This window comes from Arvicola amphibius, chromosome 7 (genome assembly GCF_903992535.2).
Source record: "Arvicola amphibius chromosome 7, mArvAmp1.2, whole genome shotgun sequence".
NCBI lineage: Eukaryota > Metazoa > Chordata > Mammalia > Rodentia > Cricetidae > Arvicola > Arvicola amphibius.
The window spans coordinates 53,628,138-53,651,632 of NC_052053.1; the positions used below are offsets into that span (position 1 = coordinate 53,628,138).

The 23,495-nt window shown below is 44.8% G+C and overlaps 1 pseudogene; it reads left to right on the top strand.

The window, feature by feature from the left end:
• Nucleotides 1–339: 339 nt before the first annotated feature.
• Nucleotides 340–587, top strand: LOC119820028 (annotated as a pseudogene).
• The last annotated feature ends 22,908 nt before the right edge of the window (nt 588–23,495 follow it).

Here is a 23,495-nt window from a genome sequence, read left to right on the forward strand (position 1 = left end):
AAACGTGCCTGTCTCATCAGTCGAGAACTTCTGGTTTCTATGCCGAAATATACCCATCAGAGAGGATGCATCGCGAAGCACTGAAGGATCCTGAGCTTCACAGTGGAATGCAGAAGCTGGGCTAGGTTAGCACGACCGCACAAAGGCTGAGCCATTCTGGCACTATGGAGGACAGCCACATCCGGGCTTTCCTGCCGCAGGCTGCCCTCCAAGCCAGGGGTCGGAGGTAGGAGGTCCTGGGTGACTTTGAAAGTCTGCTCAGCCAGGTTGCAGAAGCTGCTTGGTGTGTGTCCCGCGCTCATTCTCCTGTCTCCGTGGAGGTAGGCCTCTGCCGCAAACATGCTCCGTCAGATCATCAGGCAAGCTAAGAAGCATCCCAGCTCGCTTCCTCTCTTCTATTTATTGGAGCAGGAGGTACTGGAGCAGCACTGTATGTGATGCGCCCAGCATTGTTCAATCCAGATGTCAGCTGGGACAGGAAAAATAACCCAGAGCCTTGGAACAAACTGGGTTCCAATGAACAATATAAGTTCTACTCAGTGAATGTGGACTACAGCAAACCGAAGAAAGAAGGCCCTGACTTCTAAACCATGAAGCTCACCATAAAACTGCTTATAATGAAGGTCTTTCAGAAGCATACGCACAATTTTCCACTTGACCAGGAAATACTCCTCTGAATGCATGAATCATGTTGATTTTTTGGAGTTTATTACACTGATGAATAAATCTTTGAAACTTGAAAAAAATAATAACACAGGTGTGTGACTCGGCCAGGCTCTCCCCATGTTCCCTCCCACCTGAGGACATGTGGGGACCTTGGACTCAGACTACTTTCCAACACTCTGTGTCTGCTCCATCACTGAAAATGGTAAGGTTCCCTCCTCCAAGTCGGCTTTCACGTACATTCGTCTCTGGTTGTTCTCCACGGCTAAAGACTTGACTGCGATTTGGCACTGCCACTGCAGCTGCCGTTCAGACTTAAAATACTGTATAGGTGATCCAAATCTGCTTTAAAATATATTAAGCGGTTCTCCACTATTGTAAGTTCTACTGCTAAGCTTCTATTGCAAACAGTTTTTTCTTCTTTGTCTTTCACAAGTACAAATCTCACCCGTTAAGTTAGAAACCAAGCAGATCCTATACTGTGATCATAACTTATCTATACCCGATAAGCAGCCCTCAATTGTTCAGATATCAGGGACCAGCCCCAACATAAATTAATTCTTGTACCAGAGTGGAGGTGTGGGAATAAATGAAGACACAATTTACACGACAGAATTGGGAGGGAGTTTTAGTGATCATTTAAATCCTGAAATCACCCATGTTTATTTTTCAAACAGCTTTTATATCAAGGTGGACTGAGAGGGAAGGTAACAAACTTTATTAGCATTGTTTCTTAGATAGAGGGGCGGGGATGGGGTGAATGACTTAGGTCATGTCTTGTTTATATCTGTTTCTTATGTCTAGGCCTATTTTGTCAAGTAGACTAAAACACCTCTTCCCCGGCAACCTCCTAATTTACAGTAGAAGGAGCAGAATGACATTAGCATATCCTGACCACTTGTTAGGATGGCATCAGGTTGTTTTACTATTAAAGAGCCAGGCAACTACCTCCTGTGTAAAAGATACAAATTGTACCTTGGCCTTGAAGGTCACTCAAAATTCTCTGTCAGACAGTGTAAAAATGGGCCCACAATTCTTGGCCCCTACACTCAGACATCTGAAGAATATGGCATTTAGATCTTTAATTATTAAAAGACTTTTCATAACAGAGAGACGGGTTGGCTCGTAGCAGCAGCACGCTGTTTCCTCCAGAGATAACAGATGGGCACAGAACAATGTCTGTCCATCTGCGATTTGCTTCATCAACTGCCAAGCGCCAACCACTGTGAAAAACTGCCTTTCATTTAAGCTGAAGACCTCCAGACATGGACAGAATCACTACAATCGACAGCCTAGCTGCTCAGGCCAAGGCAGGCTTGTCTTCCTACAGATTTTCTAACCCATGGGATCTTCTAAAACCTGGTAGGCCCTGCACTAAACAACAAAAGGCAGATACGACCCTCAATGACCATGAAGGACCCTGAGGAAAGGCTCTAGGAAGACACCCAAGTAAGTTCTCTGTTGTTTTTTTAATCAATAACTCAAGTAAAATTTTAGCCTTAAAGATATCTGATGTAGTTTGACAGCTGAGAGATTTTGTCAGTTTAAAAGGATAACCTCACCAAACAAATTTCAGTACAGTTTCTAAATAAAAGGTGTTTTAAGATATACAAATGCAAGTTATTATGGTGTGTACCTGCAAGTTATAAGGGTGTGAGGACAAATACAAGTTATCAAATTTCTCTCTCACGCTGCCTTTCATAGTCTTAAAAGATACTTTTCATTGTGCAAAAACATCTGTCCCAGTCATTCTGACATAAATATGCTGCTATTTATACAATGCATGTGTCTAAAACTTCTGTTTTCACAAACTCAGGGAATTCTTGTGAGTTCCAGGGAGCCAAACTGAAGAATTGAAAGACCCGGATAAATCCAGACCCCTCTAGCAGGAAAAATAGAGCCAAAAACCTAGCAGGAAGAGAAGAGCCAAAAATCTAGATTAGCTGGTTCAGTGACTCTGTTTCAGGAACCAGCTGAAGATAAAGTTAGATTATAATCTTGAGAAACAGGGAGTTACCCCCTTGTGATGATTGATCACTGGTATTTTCAGAATTTTCCAATGATGCCCTCCCTACCCCCTTTGGATTACTGGGTTGTGGTTTCTTCCCTTAAATACCCCTTCTCCCAGCTACTCAGGGTTGAACTCTCTACCCCTGCGTGGGAAATGAGTTTCAGCCCCAGTGCACTGTCCTGTCAATAAACCTCGTGTGATTGCAGCAAGGACGGTCTCTCGTGAGTTCCTGGGGGGTTGTGTTATCCCAAGACTTGAGTGAGAGACTCCCTGCTCCAGAGGTCTTTCAGGATCCACCTTAAACAGGTCAGATACACCCCTTTCAGTTCCCTGCTCCTGAAAATTTTTTCTTCCTCAACTTTCTCCTCTGCTCTGCCAACACCTTGCCAGGTTCAAGAGACACTGGACAGTTCCACACCACAAATCCTAGACAGGAGTAAAGCACCCAGCTTCTCAGGTCCCCCAAGAAAGACTTTGACACCCACAAATAAACAGGAAGCAGTCTTGAGAATCTGCTGTCCCAATTCCTTTAACCTGCTCTGCCTAACTCCTGACTTTTTATTACAAGAAAAAGATGGGAATGTTGTAATCTTCTGGCCTGGTCTGTCACCTGGGTACCCTGTCCCTTTAAGAGACAAGCCCTGCCCACTTCCAACCTCCCCCTTGGATCTCCTGCCTCCTCTCCAGCCTGCTCTTTCTTTCTATCCCTCTTCTGAAGAGCTAACTACTGCCTCCCCCCACCCCCTGTCCCATTCTTTTTCTGGAGAGGCAGCTTCTGCCTTCTCTCTCCCTTCTCCCCCTCCTCCCTTCTCCCTTCTCCCTTTCCTTTCCCCTACCATAACACACTAAGTAAACTCTATACCCCAACTCTCTCTACATGGTGTATCTGTCTGTCTGTCTCCCACCTGCCACGGTCTCCCACCCACCAAAGGAACCTGCCGAGGCCTCGGATGGCCCACAGCCACCCCTCGTGGGACTGGACCCCCCACCTTATAAATAATAACACCACTTCTCCTCATTCCTCTACTGTTGAAGTAGAGGGCCAGCTTTACCAAATTCACCAAACCCTACCACTCAGCTATATATTTAGAGGTATTCTCCTCACCCACTCCTTCCTAGCAGTACCAACCTGTCCCATCTTGCTGGGAAGGGACCACCTAGCCAAAGTGGGAGGTGTGTCTGATTATTCGTTTCTGCCGGAGTCTGCCACCCAGCATATTTAATCTCAGCTGCCCCTTCCCTCCACCTGGTAATCCTTGGTTCCCGGCTACTCTAACACTTTGGGGAACCTCCCCACCCTGGAGCAGCGCTGTAACGTGTCCCCTCAGAACTGTAACACTTACCTTCTGGAAGAGCATCATGTGCTCCTTACCACTGAGTCATCTCTCCAGCCCTTGAACATCATTTTCATAGACGAAGAAATAAACTTTTTAATACTTTCCTGCAGCGGAATTGTAACTTGATGTCCTGAATATGGCACCCATATTTTGGAGTGTCCCATGCTAAAGGAAAAGGAACAAAGGATTGCTTGGATTCCTGAGGGATGAACAGAGCCTACACACTCACCAAGTGTAGTTGCAGCACTTGGGAAACCCCAGTGAGTAAAGCAATGGGAGAAGAGTCATGGGCCTAACACGTCAGCCCAAGAATGAGGAGTATAGGTGGTTGTACTGGCTCATCTGAGAGGAGGGAACCTCAGTTAAGAAAATGCCTCCATAAGATCAGGCTGTGTGCAAACCTGTAAGGCTTAGTGATTGATACAGGAAGGCCCAGCCCTTTGTGGGGGCCATCCCTGAGCTGATAGTCCTGGGTTCTATAAGAAAGCAGGCTAAGCAAGTCATGAGGAGCAAGCAAGCCAATAAGCAGCACCCATCCATGGCCCCTACCTCCAGGTTCCTGCCCATTTGAGTTCCTGTACTGACTTCCTTCAGTGTAAGCCAAATAAACCATTTACTTCCCAGCTTGCTGTGGGGCATGGTGTTTTATCATAGCAATAATAACCCTGAGTAGGATGTCAGCTGGTCCAATGGGCCCTCTGCTGGAGATCAGTCTTGCAGACATGCTCACCGCAGCTCCTTAGTAGCCTCCGTTAAACCAGTGAATGTGAGCGGCCAAGTGCATTATTTTCCACTTCTCATTACCACGTTGGAAAACATAATGTTTGGATCATTCTGTCCATTACCCAGGATGTGATTTTGTTGCTTTTGTTTTGTTTTTATTAAAATAATGTTTTTCATACCCTATATTCTGATCGCTGTTTCCCCTCTCTGAGATCCTCTTCACCAAAGCCTTTTGGTTTGTTTGACAGCACCTGATATAGCTCCAGTTGGCTCTGAACTTGTTATGTGACTACAGCTGCCCCTGAACTCCTGCCTCTACCTCCCAAGTGGTTAGAATTACAGGAGAGAACCATTACACCCTGCTTGAGGATTTCTTGAGAGCCAGACATAGTGTTACACATCTACAATCCCAGCATTCAAGAGGCAGAGGTGAGAGGGCTGCTGTCCACCCCTCCACTATGGACCTTCGCTTGGGGCAGAGGTCTTCCCTTTGTGCTCACTTCATTCTCTTACAAATACCACAAGGACCATACACAGAGGAGACCAAGGCAGACAGTCACAGCCCGGAAGGAGGTGGCATCCCAGTAAGAGGCAGTTGGTAAACCACAAACCACTTACTGCATCACGCCAGGACAACTGCAGTCAACGTCGGGAGGGAGGGCTCCAGGGACACGGGTCCCATGATGAGAAAGCTGAAACCCAAGGAGGTGCAGGTTCATAGCCCAAGCAGAACTGAGGCAGAAGACAAAAACAAAACAAAACCTGGGGACATGGGAGGGGAAAAGCCCTTCACTCCTGCTAGCTGAGAATCTGGAAAATCTCAAATAAGATAACCTTGACCGTGAGCATTTCTCACAGAAACACCTAAGGAAGAAAGCCCACACTTCTATGGAGCCAGAGAGCTCTAAAGCCCCAAAGACGGTCAACCCTGCCTTCATAGGCAGATGCAGAACTGAGATCTAGGTGGGGAAGTAAGTGCATCGAAACCACAGGCTTGGGGTTTTCAGAGCTAGAATCTGTTCCTAGGGCATTTCCCCAGTCCCTTAGCCAGGGACAGGTGTGGAAACTCCCAGGTCCAGCATGAGTTGGGAGGTGTTTTAATAAAGATTCAAAAGCATGAATACTCCATTATTCATTAATCTGTAGACCTGCACGGTAAATGTGAGACACATATCTAGGAAGAAGTAGGTGAGCAGAGCAGTGGGAAAGGTACCAGGTAAGAGATATGTAGCCATTGTACCATGGAGGTGGCCTAGGTCCCTGCAGGAGACAGTGGGGTGCAGCACAGCTGAGGGGGCCTGGTGGAGATGTTTACAGAAAAGACCAGAGACTTGCATGTTAGCTCATCCTTAGTAAGGCATCCCCAACCAGGGAAGATGGCATGACGAAACGGAGGTTCTGCTTCAATGGGACACCATCATCCCAAACACCAACCATTGCTGGAAAATGACATCAGAAGGGAAGGGAAAGAAAGGGAAGGAGACAGAAAGAGGTAGACAAAAAGACAGAGGAAATGAAGGGGGAAGGGAGAGAGGAAAGGGGGAGGACATGAAGGAACAATGACAAAGGAAAAGAGGAAAGAGAATGTGAATGTATCCAGCTGCACAAATGCTAAGTTATGTCACATAGCAGTGCCACCTATGGGCTGGGCCTTGTCCTGAGTGATCTGTCTATAAACAGCAGTGTGCTCCACTGAGGGCGCCAATGCTGAGGAAGAATGAGTCTACATTGTGTGCCAATTCTGAGCTTGCAGGACGGGTTGGCAGGTAAAAGCACTTGCTACCAAACCCAAGGACCTGAGTTCAATCTCTGGAACCCCCCCCCCCCCAGTGGAAGGAGCAAGCTATAACAATTGTCCTCTGTAACAGGAAAGAGCAGGCTGGTTGTTGTCCTGGCCACCCAGCTAGCTTACACCCAAAATAATCACACAGAAACTGTATTCATTTAAACACTGCTTGGCCCATTATCTCTAGCCTCTTATTGGCTAACTCTCATTTCTTGATTTAACCCATTTCTGTTAATCTGTATATCACCACGAGGTCGTGGCTTACCGGGAAAGATTTAGCATGTCTGATTCTGGCAGCTCCATGGCGGTTCTCTGACCCTGCTTTCTTCCTCCCAGAATTTAGTTCTGTCTTCTCCACCTACCTAAGTTCTGCCCTATCAAGCCAAGCAGTTTCTTTATTGATTAACCAATGAAGGCAATACATAAGCAAAAGGATCTCCTACACCAGTCCTCCAAAACTCTCATGCCTGTGTTCTGTCCCCACATGCATATGTGCTGTCCCCACATACATGTGTGCCATCCCCACATGTGTGTTCTGCCCCTACATGCATGTGTGCTGTCCCTACATGTGTGCTATCCCTACATGCATGTGTGCTATCCCTACATGCATGTGTGTTGTCCCCACATGCATGAGTGCTGTCCCTACATGCATATGTGCTGTCCCCAATGCATGTGTGCTGTCCTCACATGTGTGTGCTGTCCCCACATACACCTGTCCAGAGCAAATTATGAGGTACTGAGTAAGTTACTTATTTAAATAAATGAAATATTGCCTCCTATGAACTTGCCAAATTAAATCAGGAACACGTGGACACATGGGTATATCAAAACCACACCAGATAGCTCAGGCCCACCACAAACTTCCTAAAACCAACAGATCAATGAACAATGTGATTCCCCTTATATGAGTGATAGAGATAAAGGGAGGTGTGTTAGTCCGGGTTCTCCAAAGGAGCATAACTGAATTACTAGAGTGAGTGTGTGTGTGTGCCTGTGTGTATCTGTGGTGTGTGGATGTGTGCTTGGGTGTGTGTATGTGTCCTTGGGTGTGTGTATGTGTTTGTGGATGTGTGTGTAACTGTGTGGAGTGTATGGGCATGCCTGTGTGTATCTGTGGTGGGTGGGTGTGGGTGTGTGCCTGTGTGGGTATGTGCTTGGGTGTGTGTATGTGTCTGTGGTTGTATGTAACTGTGTGGGAGGTGTGTGTCTGTATTTGGTGTATGTGTGTATGTGTCTGTGTGGATATGTGTGTAGAAAGGAGCGGCAGGGCTATGTCCCGCCACCCGGCTAGCTTTACCCAAAATAATTACACGGAAACTGTATTCATTTAAATACTGCCTGGCCCCTGGCCCACTATCTGTAGCTTCTTATTGATTTATTCTCATATCTTGCTTTAACCCATATTTAGTAATCTGTGTAGCTCCACAAGGTGGATCGCTTACCAGGAGAGATCTTAACCTGCGTCCATCTCGGAGAGGAGAAGCATGGTGACTGCCTATGGCGACTGCCTGAAGCGTCTCCCCACTCCTGCTACCCAGCATTCTGTTCTGTCTACTCCACCTACCTAATTTTCTGTTCTCTTAAAGGGCCAAGGCAGTTTTCTTTATTAATTAACCAATGAAAGTAACATAGACAGATAACTCTCCTCCATCATTTCTCCTTTTTCTGTTTAAACAAAAAAGAAAGGCTTCAACTTTAACATAGCAAAATTACATATAACAAAACAGTTATCAAGCAAGCATTACAGTTACAATATTTAGATCTATTTTATCTTTTATCATAACTAAGGAAAGCTATAACTGTCTATTTATTCTTCAACTTCATCAAAGACTCCAGAAAGATATAATATTACCTAAGTAAACAAGTCATATGCAACTTTCAAACTCTAGAAATGACAGAGACAACTCGCTGCCTGGACAGTCACCCAAAGTTCCTCTGTACCGTTGGGGCACCCATATTCAGCCTACAGGCCCATAAGTATCCAGCAGACATTTCCATGAAGCAGGAAATTTCAAAGACAGTTCAGTCACTTTCTGCTGTGTCCTGCAGAACGTCTCGTAGACTCTTTCATGAATCAGGAACCCCAAAAGACCATCTCACCTTTAGGCAAGTTCAGCAGTCCTCTTTCTGTGGGTTCCTTGTGTCCAGTTTATGCAACAGTCCAGGCAAGAGCAGTTTCTTGCCCAAATGGCTAACAAACTCCATAAGTAGCCTCTTCGATGCCCATCTTCCTCTCGAAGTAGATTGGTGCTGCCAGGAGCAGACGTGTCTCATTATCATGAAAAACCCTAAGTTATTAAAACATTAAATGCCATGTTCTGTAGTCTTTGAAAGATATGAAGAATGCCTATCCGAAATATATCTATGCACATCTAGAAAATCTAACATGACTACAAGCTTGGCTATTATTGATGATTATCCATTAACCTATATTTCCTAATTAGACATTACATTCTTAAATGAACTACACAATCACAATACCTTAATCAAGAACAGAAATACATATACATATAACAAAATTGACCTTAAAATCCATACCAATGCAAATTATTCATCTCTATATCATATCCCCCTTTAAATGTAAACGAACATTTATAAACAATATTTGGGAATATGGACGTAGTAATCTCTCCGAACTGCTTCCTGCTGAATGGGGGCGCTGTTATTTAGGTCTTTCATGGTGTAACCTGTGTGTCAGGTTCATCTCAGTCGGCAGTTGAGCGAAGTAATTTTTTGAGGGTGTTCACAGCAACCTTTCAGGAGGGCGTGGTCTATCATACCATATTGGGATAGAAGCAATCCACAGAGTCTCGTCCTCTGTGAAAACAAAAGAAGAAACTCTTTTCCAAAGCATCATGTTCTTAGATCCAAATTCTGAAGTCATACCATTAAGATGTCCATTCTGGTCTAGCCTGGCAGCCCATAAAATAAAATGTCTCTCTGTACTTAGCTCCTTTACAGTCAAAAATTTCAAAGAAAACACAATAAAATACATAATCCAGACTCTCTGTGAATTTTCCATTTTTACGTGGCTTATTTTCACTCTATCACTTTACTTTATTCTGTCTCTTTAAAGACTTTACCCTTTTTAAAAAGGCATTAACTTTATTTTCTATATTTTTTCTTCTGTCTCAAGCCTACGTACACTCATCCAACATTGTGACTCATTTAAAAGTCTTTTATGTCTGAATCTGTCCTATTGTGAATCTGTAATTTTTTTACTATCCAGGAGCACTTTTGTTTTGCAGTTTTAAATCACTAAGCACTTAAGAATCTAAGCTGTGATATTCCTAGGTCAAAAACAGGTACTGTGAGCTTGCCACGCCCGGTCCAACATGGTGGAGCCGCTTGTGACTGAATCAGTAGCAGCTCTTGGCTGCAGAGCTGTGAGCTGTTCTGGATGTTGGCTCCACCTTTCTCCAATTTCAAAATGGAGGACTGCCATTTTGTGCTAGCTCTGGGGCCGCCAGGTAGGAGCCGCACTCAGCACTTTAACTCTGAGACTGAGCATGCAGCACAGAAACTCTTTTCATCCAAGTTACAGCCAAATCTGACGCGCAGAGCACTGCGTAGTCTGAAAACATCTCTCTGTATGGTGGCAGGAATCCGCCATGCTCTTCCGCCTGCCTAAGCCTGATTCTGCCATCTGCCCAGGTGCAGGCGGGGAGCTCTGAGCCATTGGCATGGTCTCAGAGCGCTCTCCTTCCGATCCCAAGCGGGAACACAAATATCCAGGCCCATAAAAGCCACTGAAATGCTTTATAGCCAGAGTTTGCACTGGTGGCACAGCACCAGGAAGCCGCGTTTTAAAATGACTCAGCTTTTTCTCTGCTGCTATTGCCGAAACAGGAAATCTCTCTATGGCACGTCCAGGCAAACAGCAAAAAGCTGTGTTAAACTCTCTCTCTCCTTTATTTAAAGCTTTTTCAGGTTTTTAAGTAGATTTAGTCCATCACGTTGGAGTGCCAATCTATAGAAGGAGCAGAGGGGCTGTGTCCCGCCACCCGGCTAGCTTTACCCAAAATAATTACACGGAAACTATATTCATTTAAATACTGCCTGGCCCATTCTCTGTAGCTTCTTATTGATTGATTCTCATATCTTGCTTTAACCCATATTTAGTAATCTGTGTAGCACCACGAGGTGGATCGCTTACCAGGAAAGATCTTAACCTGCGTCCATCTCGGAGAGGAGAAGCATGGTGACTGCCTATGGCGACTGCCTGAAGCGTCTCCCCACTCCTGCTACCTAGCATTCTGTTCTGTCTACTCCACCTACCTAATTTTCTGTTCTCTTAAAGGGCCAAGGCAGTTTTCTTTATTAATTAACCAATGAAAGTAACATAGACAGATAACTCTCCTCCATCATATGTGCTTGGGTATATGTATGTGTGTGTGTGTGTGTGTGTGTGTGTGTATCTGGTGTGTGTAACTGTGTGGGGGTGTGTGCATGTGTGTATTAAAGGAGATTCACTGGAGTCGTGTACAGGATGCGGCTGTGGTCCAGGTTATTCACAAATAACTATTTCCCAATAGAGAGGTAAGGAACTGTTGAGTGTATGAAACTGAATGTCTCAGAAGCCCCAGTGTGGTGCAGGAGTCCCGGGGAGTCCTAGAGGGCTGCTGGTCTTCAGTCCACACTGAAATACTGAAGGAGTAGTTTCTATCCCAGCGAAGTAGAGCATCAGCAACAGAAGAGATGAACCTGCCAGCGAGAGTGAAGGCAAACAGGCGAAAAGCAACAGCTTTCTTCTTTCATGACCTTTCATGTGAGCTGCCACCAGACTGTGTGGTCCATCCCAAATGATGCAGTGAAGAAGATTCCTCACAGGTGTGCCCGGCTGCTTGGGCTTTAGTTGACTGCAGACACAGCCAGGTTGACAAGATTAGCCATTAGAGAAAGGACAACCATCCACCAACCATCATTAGGCCCTCTGCGCACACAGCACGGTCGGCAGATGAGGACCTGTGATGCTGTCCGCTGGGCATGGTCGTCACCCACTTGACTTCCTATTGTCCATCAGGACCCAGGAAGCCTGGAACCAGCCTCCTCTTCGAACCTGTGCTGGCCTTTGGCATCTGGTGCCAAGCATGTCTGTGACCACGTTGTTATGTCAAGATTGTGACCCGTGGGGACTCTGCTTCTTCACCAGCTCTCCGATCTTGTCTTTAATAAGGCACCCTTGAGCCCTTCAGCCTCCTAAGCCTTTTCTCGGTCATTCTGTAACATAGCATTTGTGCAAGTGTTCATTGTGACCTGAGAGTTAATACGTGATAGCCAGTGGCTGCGAATACCAAGTAAAATCCTTAGGACTTGGTCAACTGAAGCCAATGGAATAGACCTATCTTGTGAATTTGTGATTTTTGATAAACTTTGGCAATATGGAGAGACATTAATACATCCATCTAGCTTCTGGACAGTTCACCTGCAGCAGTTGATGTAGCTGGCAGGGTTCCATCCATTGAAGAAGGAAGCCAGGGAATAAAACACTACTGGCAAAAAATAATTGGCAATACATGAAGATTTATTTTGTTTTTTTCAAGTCAAATAAACCATTTGGTGATGAAGATAAAATCTGAAACCCTACCAAAGTCACTTCATCAGACTTGGAGCATGCAGCTCTTTCCTAAGGCCTGACTCACACTGTGGTGTAATCCAACAACTGTTCATAGTAACACTTGTCTCAGGTGTTGGATGGAGGTGGGAAGGCACCCTTCCCTCACTGTGGAGGCTCGCAGCTCTTAAGGAATTGGTTGGCAATGGAAGTAGACCAAGGAGCAGGAAGAGAAGCAAGCCTCAGCACATGCCTAGGGCTTCATATAGAAGGTGGCCTATCGCCAGGACTAGGGCAGGCAGCTGAGGCAGGAGGATAACTGTGGGATAAAGGCTAACCTGGGCTAAACAATGAATTTAAGATGGGTTTGGGCTACATAGCAATACTTTGTGCACATGCACACACATGAAAGAGAGGAAAGGACTCTGTAAAGTTATGCTCTGCTGAGAAATTATTTTAATAGGCAAGAAGAACAGCTAGACTTGGAGATGGTGATGCATACCAGCACTCGGGAAGCAGAGGCAGGTGGATCTCTGTGAGTTCGAGGCCAGCCTGGTCTACAGAGCTAGTTCCAGTACAGCCAGGACTACACCACACATCCCAATATGTAGGAGGCAGAGACAGGTGATCCCTAGGGCAAGCTAGCTAAACTAGTCAACTGGGGGCCTAGGTTCATCAGGAGACCTTGCCTCAGTACACAAGTGGAGAATGAGCCAGCATCACCTTCCTCACATATGGCCACGCCAGTGTACCCCACACATGCTTTAGAACATGTGTGCACATATACACACCTCTCTCTCTCTCTCTCACACACACACACACACACACACACACACATACAATTCTGGAGAGCAATAAATCCTTACTGTGAACCCACAAAATTTAAAGATAACTTAAAATGGATGGCTCTAGATCAAGCTATTAAAAACCCTAGAAAGTGGGCCATAGCAACAGCGATGTATAACCAGACACAAAGCATTGTTCAGGGTTTCACAAAATGATGTGGGATTCCCGTCTGAATGCTGTGAATTTGTTTTATTACCATTGGTTAATAAAGAAGCTGCTTTGGCCAATGGTTTAGCAGAATAACGTCAGTCAGGAAATCCGAACAGAGATATAGAGAGAAAGTAGGCAGGCTGCCAAAGGAGACAGATGCCAGAAACTTACCAGCAGGCAACAGCCTTCTGGGAGCCACCTTCTTCTCCATCTGTCCTGGCTGCACTCGCAGCACTTAGAGACATAACCTCTGCCATTCAGGATCTCGAATGAATCACACAGAAACTATATTAACTGCAACACTGTTTCATTGATGACTCAGTGCTATTTCTACCTAGCTCTTATATCTTAAATTAACCCATTTCTGTGAGTTCAAGACCAGCCTGGTCTACATATAGGGACACAAGGTTCACATGCTCACAGGTAAACACTCAAGAAACCAAGAATTAAAATCATGAAGGGTATCTCCTCAATGGAGGAATGAACTTCTGTTTTCCACCTAGAAAGCTGGGAGGAAATGTTGCTAATACCCAGTGACCTTTGCAATCTGTAGAGACAGACCTCACCCAAATACCCCAGAACATTATCCTAGACTTTAACCTCACTAAACCTTTACCTTAAGCTCCCAGTCAATAGAACCCATCCTTAGGGGAGATGTCACATGTAGTTGATAGCCTACTGACCTCCACACAATCTCCAGGTCCCAGGCCCTCAAGCTATAGGACCCACCCTCATGGTCACACGTACCTTCGTGAGAGCCAAAGTTACATCTTAGTCACGTTTTAATTACCATGCCTTAGGGATCCATGCAATGCCTCTGATCTGCAAGCCCCTTGCCCCAGGACAGACAGTTCCTGAAATGCTGGATGCTATTATTTAGGGGGGATAACAAGCCACATGTTTTCACTCCCCTAAACAAGTTTGTTTACACTGAACGTGTTCATCACGTGTGGTTGGGGGCTCACAGGTAGGAAATATGTCAGGATATATTCTTGCCCCTGATTAGACCTGATGGGAAATACTTAATTAAGCCCCTGTAAACCCTGATTCGGGGCTGTCGTCTGGAAACGTAGAGACGGACCTTGCCAGAGCCTTTCTACCTAGCCAGTATTTAATAAAACTTGCTTCAAATGTGGTTTTAAACTGTGGTATTGCTCTTGTTCTCGATTGGTGGGATTAACGCTTGGTAAAGGAGTTTCTGTGTAATCACACCTTAAGTTTTATTGAGCACTGGAACTTGATGATTGCTGCTTAGAAACTTTCTTCCAAATTGTGCTGTGTTTAAACAATGCTAATAATAAACTGCCTGGCATCAGACTCTCTAACAGTGGTTCTCAACCTGTGGGTCATGACCCTGTCAGGGATCGAGTGATCCTTTCCTGGGGGCTGCCCAAGACTATCAGAAAACATAGATATTTACTACAGTTCTTAACAGTAGGAAAACTATTGTCATGAAGTAGCAACAAAAATAATCTGTTGTTGGGGTCTCCACAACCGTGCGACTGGATAAGGGATTGCAGCGTTAGGAAGGTGGAGCCTCACCGCTCTGGGAGTTTGATCCAGACCAGCTATGTCAGGCTAAACTTGAGTTTTCATCCTTCTGTCTTCACAGTCGTTTCCCTGCCAGCTGTGACAGGTGCAGGGAACAGAAAGAACCTAAGGCACACACCAAAGCTAAACTAAAGGCAGTGTCTCCCTATGGGAAATCTTGGCACTGAAAAAGAGACATGCCTATTGACAAAATGACATAGAGAAATGTTACAGCTGCAGAAAACTAGCAGTCTCTGCCCCTGTAACTAGGAATATAAATGAGTTCGCCATATGGACTCTACTAGTGTCTTGAACGTGGAAGCAGTAACAGTCTTGGTGATGTCAAAACCTGTACCCAGCAGAAAAGCTAACTTTTCACCTATGATCTATCTGCAACTGTGACATTGTCACAGAATGTGGCTAGCCCATCTCAGACAAAATGTCATGGAGCTGTCAGTCAGGGAGCCTCTGCCATGCGCTCATATACTAACCCTGTGGGGCACCATCACTATCCCATCCACTGGCCATATACCTGTGCTTACAGATAGCATGGCCAATGCGTCCCCACATATAGACAGACAAGCTGCCTGCAGCATGGATGCACACTTCTGCCAAGGCACGTTAACTAGACCCTTGGCAAAGCAGAAACATTGAGGTGCAATGTCTTAGACATTAATGAAGGTTTCTATTGCTGTGATAAACACCATGACCAAAAGCAACTTGGAGAGGAGAGGGTTTATTTCAGCTCATAGTCTACATCACAGTTCATCACTGAGGGAAGTCAGGGCAAGAACCAGGAGGCAGGTACTGAAGTAGAGACCATGGAGGAGTGCAGCTTACTGCCTTGTCCTCTATGGGCTGTGCCACCTGCTTTCTTACACAACCCAGGCAGGACCACCTGCCCAGGGGGAGCACCACCCACAGTGAGCTGAGCCCTTCCATATCAACCATCAATCAAGAAATCACCAAAAGGTTTGCCCACAAGTAAATCTGGTTGGGGCATTTTCTCAGTTGAGGTTCCCTATTTCCAAATGACTCTAGCTTATATAAAGTTGACACAAAATTAGTCAGCACACCAAGCATGGTGGCTCATACCTTATCATCCCAGAACTTGAAGAGTAAAAGCAGGAGAATTTTTATTAGCTCAAGGCTAGCCTGAGTGAGCCACTGTGTGATACCTAGTCTCAAAATAACAAAGAAAAAAGAGAAAAAATACGAAAGAGCTATGATATCTAATGGACATGTTATAAAAAAGAAAACAGTATATGAACATATAACATTTGCGAGTTTTCAGTTTGGGGTTTATTTTATGTGTGTGTATACATGTTTGCCTGCATGTATGCCTGTGTACCATGAGCTTGCATTGCCTTTGGAGGCCATAAGAGGGTGCTGCTTTGGTCATGGTGTCTCTTCATAGATATAATGGATTAAGTAAAATGCTGCGGATCCCCAAATGGCTGCAGAGGCAGAAATGTTGGAGGTACCCAAGTGGCGGCAGTGGGCAGCGGGTCCCAAGAGCAGCCAGTCGCAGGCAGGGATGGCACAGTTCCCCAAGTGGCTGCAATGAGCATGCCACAAGACTACGACACAGGTCTCCAAAGATGGCTGGTCCCAGGCAAGGAGCCACGCAGTGGGCAAGAGACAGATGAATAGACATGCCATGCAGAGTGAGGTTGGATATTTATTTAGTGGGTTATGGAGGGGAAAGGGGAGAACGGGAGAAGGGCACAGAGAGAAAGACAGACAGAGTCAGGGGAGAGAGGGGGAAGGGGAGAAGTGGGGAGAGAAAGAAGCTGCCTCTTTGAGAGGGAGACAGAAAAGGAAGAGACTAGGGCTACAAGCAGGAAGGAAGATCTGTCTGCCTCAGCAGATACAAGGGGGGAGGAGTGGGTGGGGCTTGCCTCTTAAAGGGACAGGACAGATCATTGCAGTAGAAAAGTAACCATGACAGAAATAATGAAAAATGTGAATAGCTACCACAGCCTAAGCCAAACACTGAGATATAGTATTAGAATCATACCTCGGGACATAGTGCTTTGATTGTTATAAACTTAGAGTGTTTAAACCTGATGTGTGCTATAGTACTTTAAGTAAGAATGGCCCCCAGGGGCTCATAGATTTGGATACTTGGTTACCAGAGAGTGGCATTATTTGAAAGGGTTAGGAGATGTGATTGTGTTGGAGGACCTGTGTCACTGGGGGTGGGCTTTGCTTCAGATTTCAGAAGCCATGCTAAATCCAAACTTTCTCTCTTCCTGCTGCATGTGAATCTGGATGTAAAACTCTCAGCTCTTTCTCCGCTACCATGTTTGCCTGCACACTGCCATGCTTCCTGTCATGTTGATAATGAACTAAACCTCTGAAACTGTAAGTAAGCCCCCAATTAAATGTTTTTTTATAAGAGTTGCCATGGTCATGGTGTCTCCTCACAGCAGTAGAACACTGACTAAGGCAGGAGTTGGTACCAAGAAGTAGGGTGTTGCTGTGACAGCTTGATCATGTTGCTTGTTGGAGGAATACATATTTTGGATTAGGAAAGCAGTTGAAAACATTAAGCAGGGCTTAATGTGCCACATTATAGGAGCCTGGGTGACAGCACTGTGGACAATTTGATCTGGGCGGACCCAGATCAAGAAGTTTCTGAAGGGAAGAATATTCCGAAGTGACCTAGAGACTGTTCTTGTGATATTCTGACAAAGAATGTAGCTGCTTTTTGCCCTTGTCCCCCCCAAAAAAAATCTGCCTGAGGTTAAATCAAAGAGTTGTAGATTATGTTCTTGGCAGAGGAGATTTCAAGACAGCTTAGTACTGACAGTTACTAGAGATGAGTGATTCAGTTACTAGTGGTCACTCTTATGTAGATCTACAATGAAAAGGAGCAAGTGGACAAAGAGAAATTAGAAAATATATAGTTTGAGGGAAAAAGATAGCACCAGGAAATGTAATGCAACTAAGTCCAGGCTCAAGGAGATAAATATTTAAAGAAAAGCCTGATGCTAAATGGAATAAAAGGGAGGGGTAACTTCTGGGCAAGACCCCACCCAGATAATTTGTGAAAAGAAATTAAAGAAAAGTTTAAGCAGTAAAGGAAACAATAAACAACAGAAAGCTGATATAGATGTAATTGAAGAGGGGGGCATGTTCCAGTCCCAGCAAGTAGCAGAACTTGGCAGGTTCTGCCATGTGGTCTGGTTTTAGAGTGAAGGGTACAAGACAGGGGTTGTGGAATATCCCTCTGCAGCTAAGAAAAGCTGTTAAGGCAAGGCATGTGCCAGGGGTGCCCCTGCATGGAGGTCAAGAGAGGCCATTGTGTGCGTAGTGAAGTGTGGATTGCAGTGGAGACACCCATGATGTTGAAGATGCCAATGTTGCAGGATATCTACCAAAGACAGTTGATAACAGGGTATGGAAAACAGCCCAAGAGAGAGAAGCATGTTGCAGTCCAAAAACCTGAAAGAAGTTGGAGTTCTGAAGAGCACTTTGACATCAGACATGACATGCAGAATTTTGAGTTTTCCCTGCTTACAGTTTTAGAGGTGTCGTCCATTGATATGATGGAAGCATGAAGCATGCAGGTAGATGGTGCTGGAGAAAGAGCTAAGAGTTTTCATTCTTGCTTTGGTTCAGTATTTTCTCACTTCTGTGCCACTGTATATTGGAAATATGTGATTTGTAACAGGGACCCAGACCTTAGTATAGATCCCCAAGCCTTCACATAACTGACTCCATGAGGGAAGTGATATTCAGACTGTAAAACTCAGCACATAGACAGCATCACCTAACAACAATGAAAACAAAGACCTAATCCATCAAAGCCCCTAGTTCTGGGAAAGTCTCTAAGTGTACTAGCCTTGGTTTTTGGCTTCCGTAGTTCATCTTCTGGCTAACTGTTCTTGTTAATGGAAGTATGTCAAGCCAGAACATGATTTTTGTGCTTAAAGCGCACCCCGAGAAAGGCTCAGGGCTTCACTGGGATTCTGAACACCCAGTGTAGTTGCTTTATAGATAGACAATAAAGGTTTTCTTGGATTAAACCATGTCCAAGAAGTCTTCTCTGGTGAATACTCCACATGAATTGCTTTTTTATTTTGATTTTATGGGGGGTTGTAACTAAGACATTGACTTGATTCTCAAAACAGTGATGTGGGATTTCCCTCTGTATGCTGTGATTATTATTAATGATTAAAAAAATGCTTTGGACCTATAGCAGGGCACAACTTAACTAGGTAGGGAAAACTAAGCTGAATGCTGGGAGAAAGAAGGATAGAGTCAGAGAGACACCATGTAGCCCAGCTGGAGACAGATGCTGGAACTTTAACGGGTAAGCCACAGCCACATGGCAATACGCAGATTAATAGAAATAGGTTAAATTAATATGTGAGAGTTAGCCAATAAGAAGCTAAAGAAATGAGCCAAGCAGTGATTTAAATAATACAGTTTCTGTGTGATTATTTTATGAGTCTGAACAGCCGAGAACCAACAAGCAGCTTCTTCCTACAGAAGAGACTTTGAACTTGGACTTTTAAACAGTGTTGAGACTGTTATAGATTATGGGGAATTTTAAAGTTGGATTCGATGTATTTTTGCATTATGATGTGATAAACCTTTTGTGGCCAGGGAGTGGAATGCAGTAGTTTGAATAGAAATGACCCCTATAGACTGAAAGATTTGAATGGTTGGTCATAAGGGAGTAGCACTATTTGAAAGGATTAGGTAATGTGGCCTTGTTGGAGGAAGTGTGTCAATGGGGGTAGGTTTTGAGGTTTCAGAAGCCCATCTCAGGCCCAGACTCTGTCTTTTTCCTGTTGCGTGAAGATCCATATAGAACTCTCAAGTCTTTCACAAGGACCATGTTTGCCATTCTCCCTACCATGATAATGTTAGTACATTAGCATTGTAGGAAAACCTCTGAAACTGTAAGTGAACCCCAAGGAAATGCTTTCTCTTATGAGTTGCTGTGGTAATGGTGTCTATTCATAACAACATAATACTAACTAAGACATATGTCAATGGTTTTGCAATGAATGAAAAAAAAATCTTCCCTTACTCATACTTAGTCATTGTCTTATGAGGACTTGCCTAAAGTCTGGTCTGGGAGAATTCCAGAACTCCTGTGCACTGACACACATGGGCACTGTCATAGGAACAAACTGGGGGAGCTCAACCTGTAAGTAAAGCAAACGTAGTGTTCAGTTAGACACAGACGTGGTGTTGCAGCAGGAGGAGGACAAGACGTCCACGGCCACCCTCCTCTCCCACGCGTGTTTGAGACCAGGCTGGGTTACAGGACTCTCCGCCGCAATTTTAAAAAGAGAGACTGGTTGGTGTACCCTGAGCAGTACAGTCTGGTCCTATCTAAAAAAGAACATTGGGCTGGGCATGGTGGTGCACGACTTCAATCCCAACACTCAAGAGACAGAGGCAGTTAGATCTCCGTGAGGTCTTTGGTCTACATGGCAGGTTCCAGACCAGCCAGGGCTACATCGTGAGAGAGACTTTTCTCAAAACGAGACAGAAACATAAACACAAACACTAGACATTGTTCTTCTCACTGGCACTTATGTTTTGATCCTATTTAAACTGCAAAGCCTCTAGACTGTATTGTAAAAAGAACAATGTTGGTTGCTCCTGCTCTTGGGCACCAGGAGGCAGACCGGGAAAAGCTGTGCCCTGTGCTGTGTCACCTTATTCTGCATCAGACAGTTGCTCTCAGGCTTGGCCTTGTCCTGGGTGGCACCAGTTAGCTCCATTGTGAGTGCAAACTCCCAGGAAGAATGGCTCCATGTGTCATTTGTGCTCCTAACGTTAGTACCGCTAACATGGTAGTTAGCTACCACTCTCTGCCTACAACAGATGGAAGCAGGAGTGGAGGCATCTTGAGGACAGACTGATAAACAACTTTTCTTGCAAATAAGATATTGGCAACCATGAACTTGTGAATTAAATCAGGAGAACACAGCTGCAACAAATCCACATCAGAACTAAACAGACTCACAAACTTATTCAACACATCTTGATCACATAAAACAAGGGACTGCGGCACCCAGCAGCCCATGCTTAGGCCATAGGTTCAGGACCACAGGACCCTCAGGGGCAAACTCGTGACTCTATCACCAGGGTTTCAGCTTAGCATGACCCCTGCGTTCACACATTTGCCATTTGTCTGGATCCAGTGAAGCCGCCCCATGCTCTGAGATCCTCATGCCTGAAGAGCTCTGACTGGGTTGTAGCCACTCAGCTCCATCAGCTCTCCCATCCTGCTTTCAACATGGCACCTTTGAGTCTCTCACCCCCTTTAACCTCTTTCTCACCATTCTGCAACCTACATATCATTGTATGACATGAAATGTGACCTGAGACTTGATGCCAGTAGTTAAGAATGGAATAAAAACCCAGGCACGGAAGCAGAGTGGGGGTGGCACACATCTTCAGTCCAGCACTCAGGAGGCAGAGGCAGGCAAGTCTCTGAGTTTAAGGCCAGCCTGTTGTACAGAGTGAGTTCCAAGACAGCCAGGGATATACAGAGAAATCCTGTCTCAAAAAAAAAAAAAAAACAAAAGAAACAAAAACCCAACCAAACCAACCAAGCAAACAAAACCAGCAACAACAACAAAACATAAAAATAGTCATGGTGGCTCATTCTTGTGATGACAGCATTTGAGAGGCTGAGGCAGGAGGATTGCTCTGTATTCAAGGCCATCCTAGGCTATGTGTGAGTTACAGGCCAGTGATCTCCAGGGTGAGACTTTATCTCAGAAACAACAAGCTGGAATAAAAGAATCGACTATGAAGGACACGTGAAGCCAGCGGTACTTGGTGAGTTAAAAGTGATGAAGCCAATATTGTTTGTGGTTTTACCATTATTCTAGAAACCCTAGCAATGTGGAAAAATACAACTATGCCAGGGAGTCGGGGAGGAAGAGAGAAAGGGAGACAGAGAGAGTCTGATGACTTGGGACTCGCGTCCAGACAATTTCTTTTCTTCCAGTTTGACGGTAAATCACACAGGAAGGCATGAGCTGCCTCTCGACACCTCTGTTCCTAACTGTCCCTAAGAAAATGTTGTTCAAGTCGTGATTTCTTTCTTTTTACCTATCTATGACTTGCAAATCCTTTGTTTTCCAATGATATTAAATTCTACCTCTGGTACTTCCTTATATCTAGTTTTAAAAGTCAGACACAGGGAGAAAGCCAGGCATTTTTATGCTCTTGAAATTCAATTTTTAAAATTCTCAGGCTTTTCAGGCCAAGAATTCTACCAGTTGAAATAAAAGTCTTTCCTACCCAACCAAAGCTTAGAAAGTTGCAATCCATCCTTTCAATATTTTAAATGTTGAGACTGCTGACCTTTCCTGAAAGGTCAATTCAACCCACTTGAGTGGAGGGAAACATAGCGCTAGATTGTTCTTATGTACAAATGTGTTATTTAACTCTTAAATAAGTGTGTGATACTTACAAGCACAAATATAAAATGTGAGCAGTCCGGGTCTTCACAAGACTTACTGTGCCCAGAATTTCTTCTGAGCAATAAAATTCAATTCTAGTCTAACGTTTGAGATTATCTTGGGCTTGTATAATGGCCCACACCTTAGGGGGACATTATTACTGAACTATTTAATCTCTGTCCCTCAGAGAACTTCAAACAGTTACCAAAGGTGGTACGTGTTCTTGCATTAGGGCTCTAGATACGACGACTGCCAATCACATGAGCAACTCTCCATCACTTCGACAGAGTCACCGAATCCTGCAGGAGGAGGGTTCCCACCCACACCGTGTAGACGCTAGCCATATGGGATTTGCATGGTCTAAGAAACTGCAGATTTCTAGCACTTGAGAGATGGAGGCAGGAGGACCAGGAGTTCAAGGTTATCCTTGGCTACACAGCAAGTTCAAGGTCATTTTAGGATACGTGAAATCCTTTTTCTTTCGTCAAGCTCCTCTACCACCAGGGTCTCACTCTAGAATTGAAGATGTCCTCGAACTTCTGATCCTCCTGCCTCTACCTCCCGGCCTTTGGCATTACACATTACAGGTCTGTGTCACCGTGACTGTTGAGTGAGGTGCCAGGGATTAAACTTAAATTTTTTTTCAGGTAAGCCAACCACTCATGTTCCGGGACCTTCCTCTTCCTCAATTCTCTTTCGTTCTAGGCTCTTTACTTATCGGTTATCAAGTTTTGGCCTTCGTCCTGTTTCCCTCTCAGAACTGACTGAGCCAAGAGCAGAGTGGGGGAGAAGTCACTTATGAATATCTCAATCTTCATGGCTCGGGCAGTTATAGATGCAGTAAAATAAACGAGAAAATAGAGGAAGGTGTGGTTGCTCACATCTAGAATGGCAGCACCGGGAGGATTAGTCTGGAGCCAGCTTGGGTTGCACAGTGAGACTCTTTCTAAATAACAGGAGTTGGGAGGCACTCTGGAGAGAAAAGCAGGGATTCCCCCAGAATTCCTGCACAACCACTTCTGGTTCCATGAACTGAAGTCCCCTGAAGAGCCCAAACTTGTATCTGTGCAGGGAATTCAGCCAAGTGCATGACCAGAGGGGTGCCATAGTGTCTGAGAATTGAAATGTCACAGATAGAAAGATAAAATTGTTCTGGGTTATCACTAGTCCATAGCAGTCTACCAGCAACATCCTTTGACATTCCAGGGACATGTTTGGAATGCATTCATGGTAATTAATGCACTCTGCCTACTCCAGAGCTAAGAATGTCACCAGACAGCCTCTGGAATCTACAGCAGTAGTCCCCTGCTTGGCTGAGAGCTACCTCGCTGGTGTCCCCAGCAGTGTACTCAGTAAATGAACTGATCTGTGTTTTGTTTCCTCCTGTAACTATAAAAGTTCTGATAACCACTCCCATGATGGACAGTGTCATTTGGGGTAGCCTGAGCCT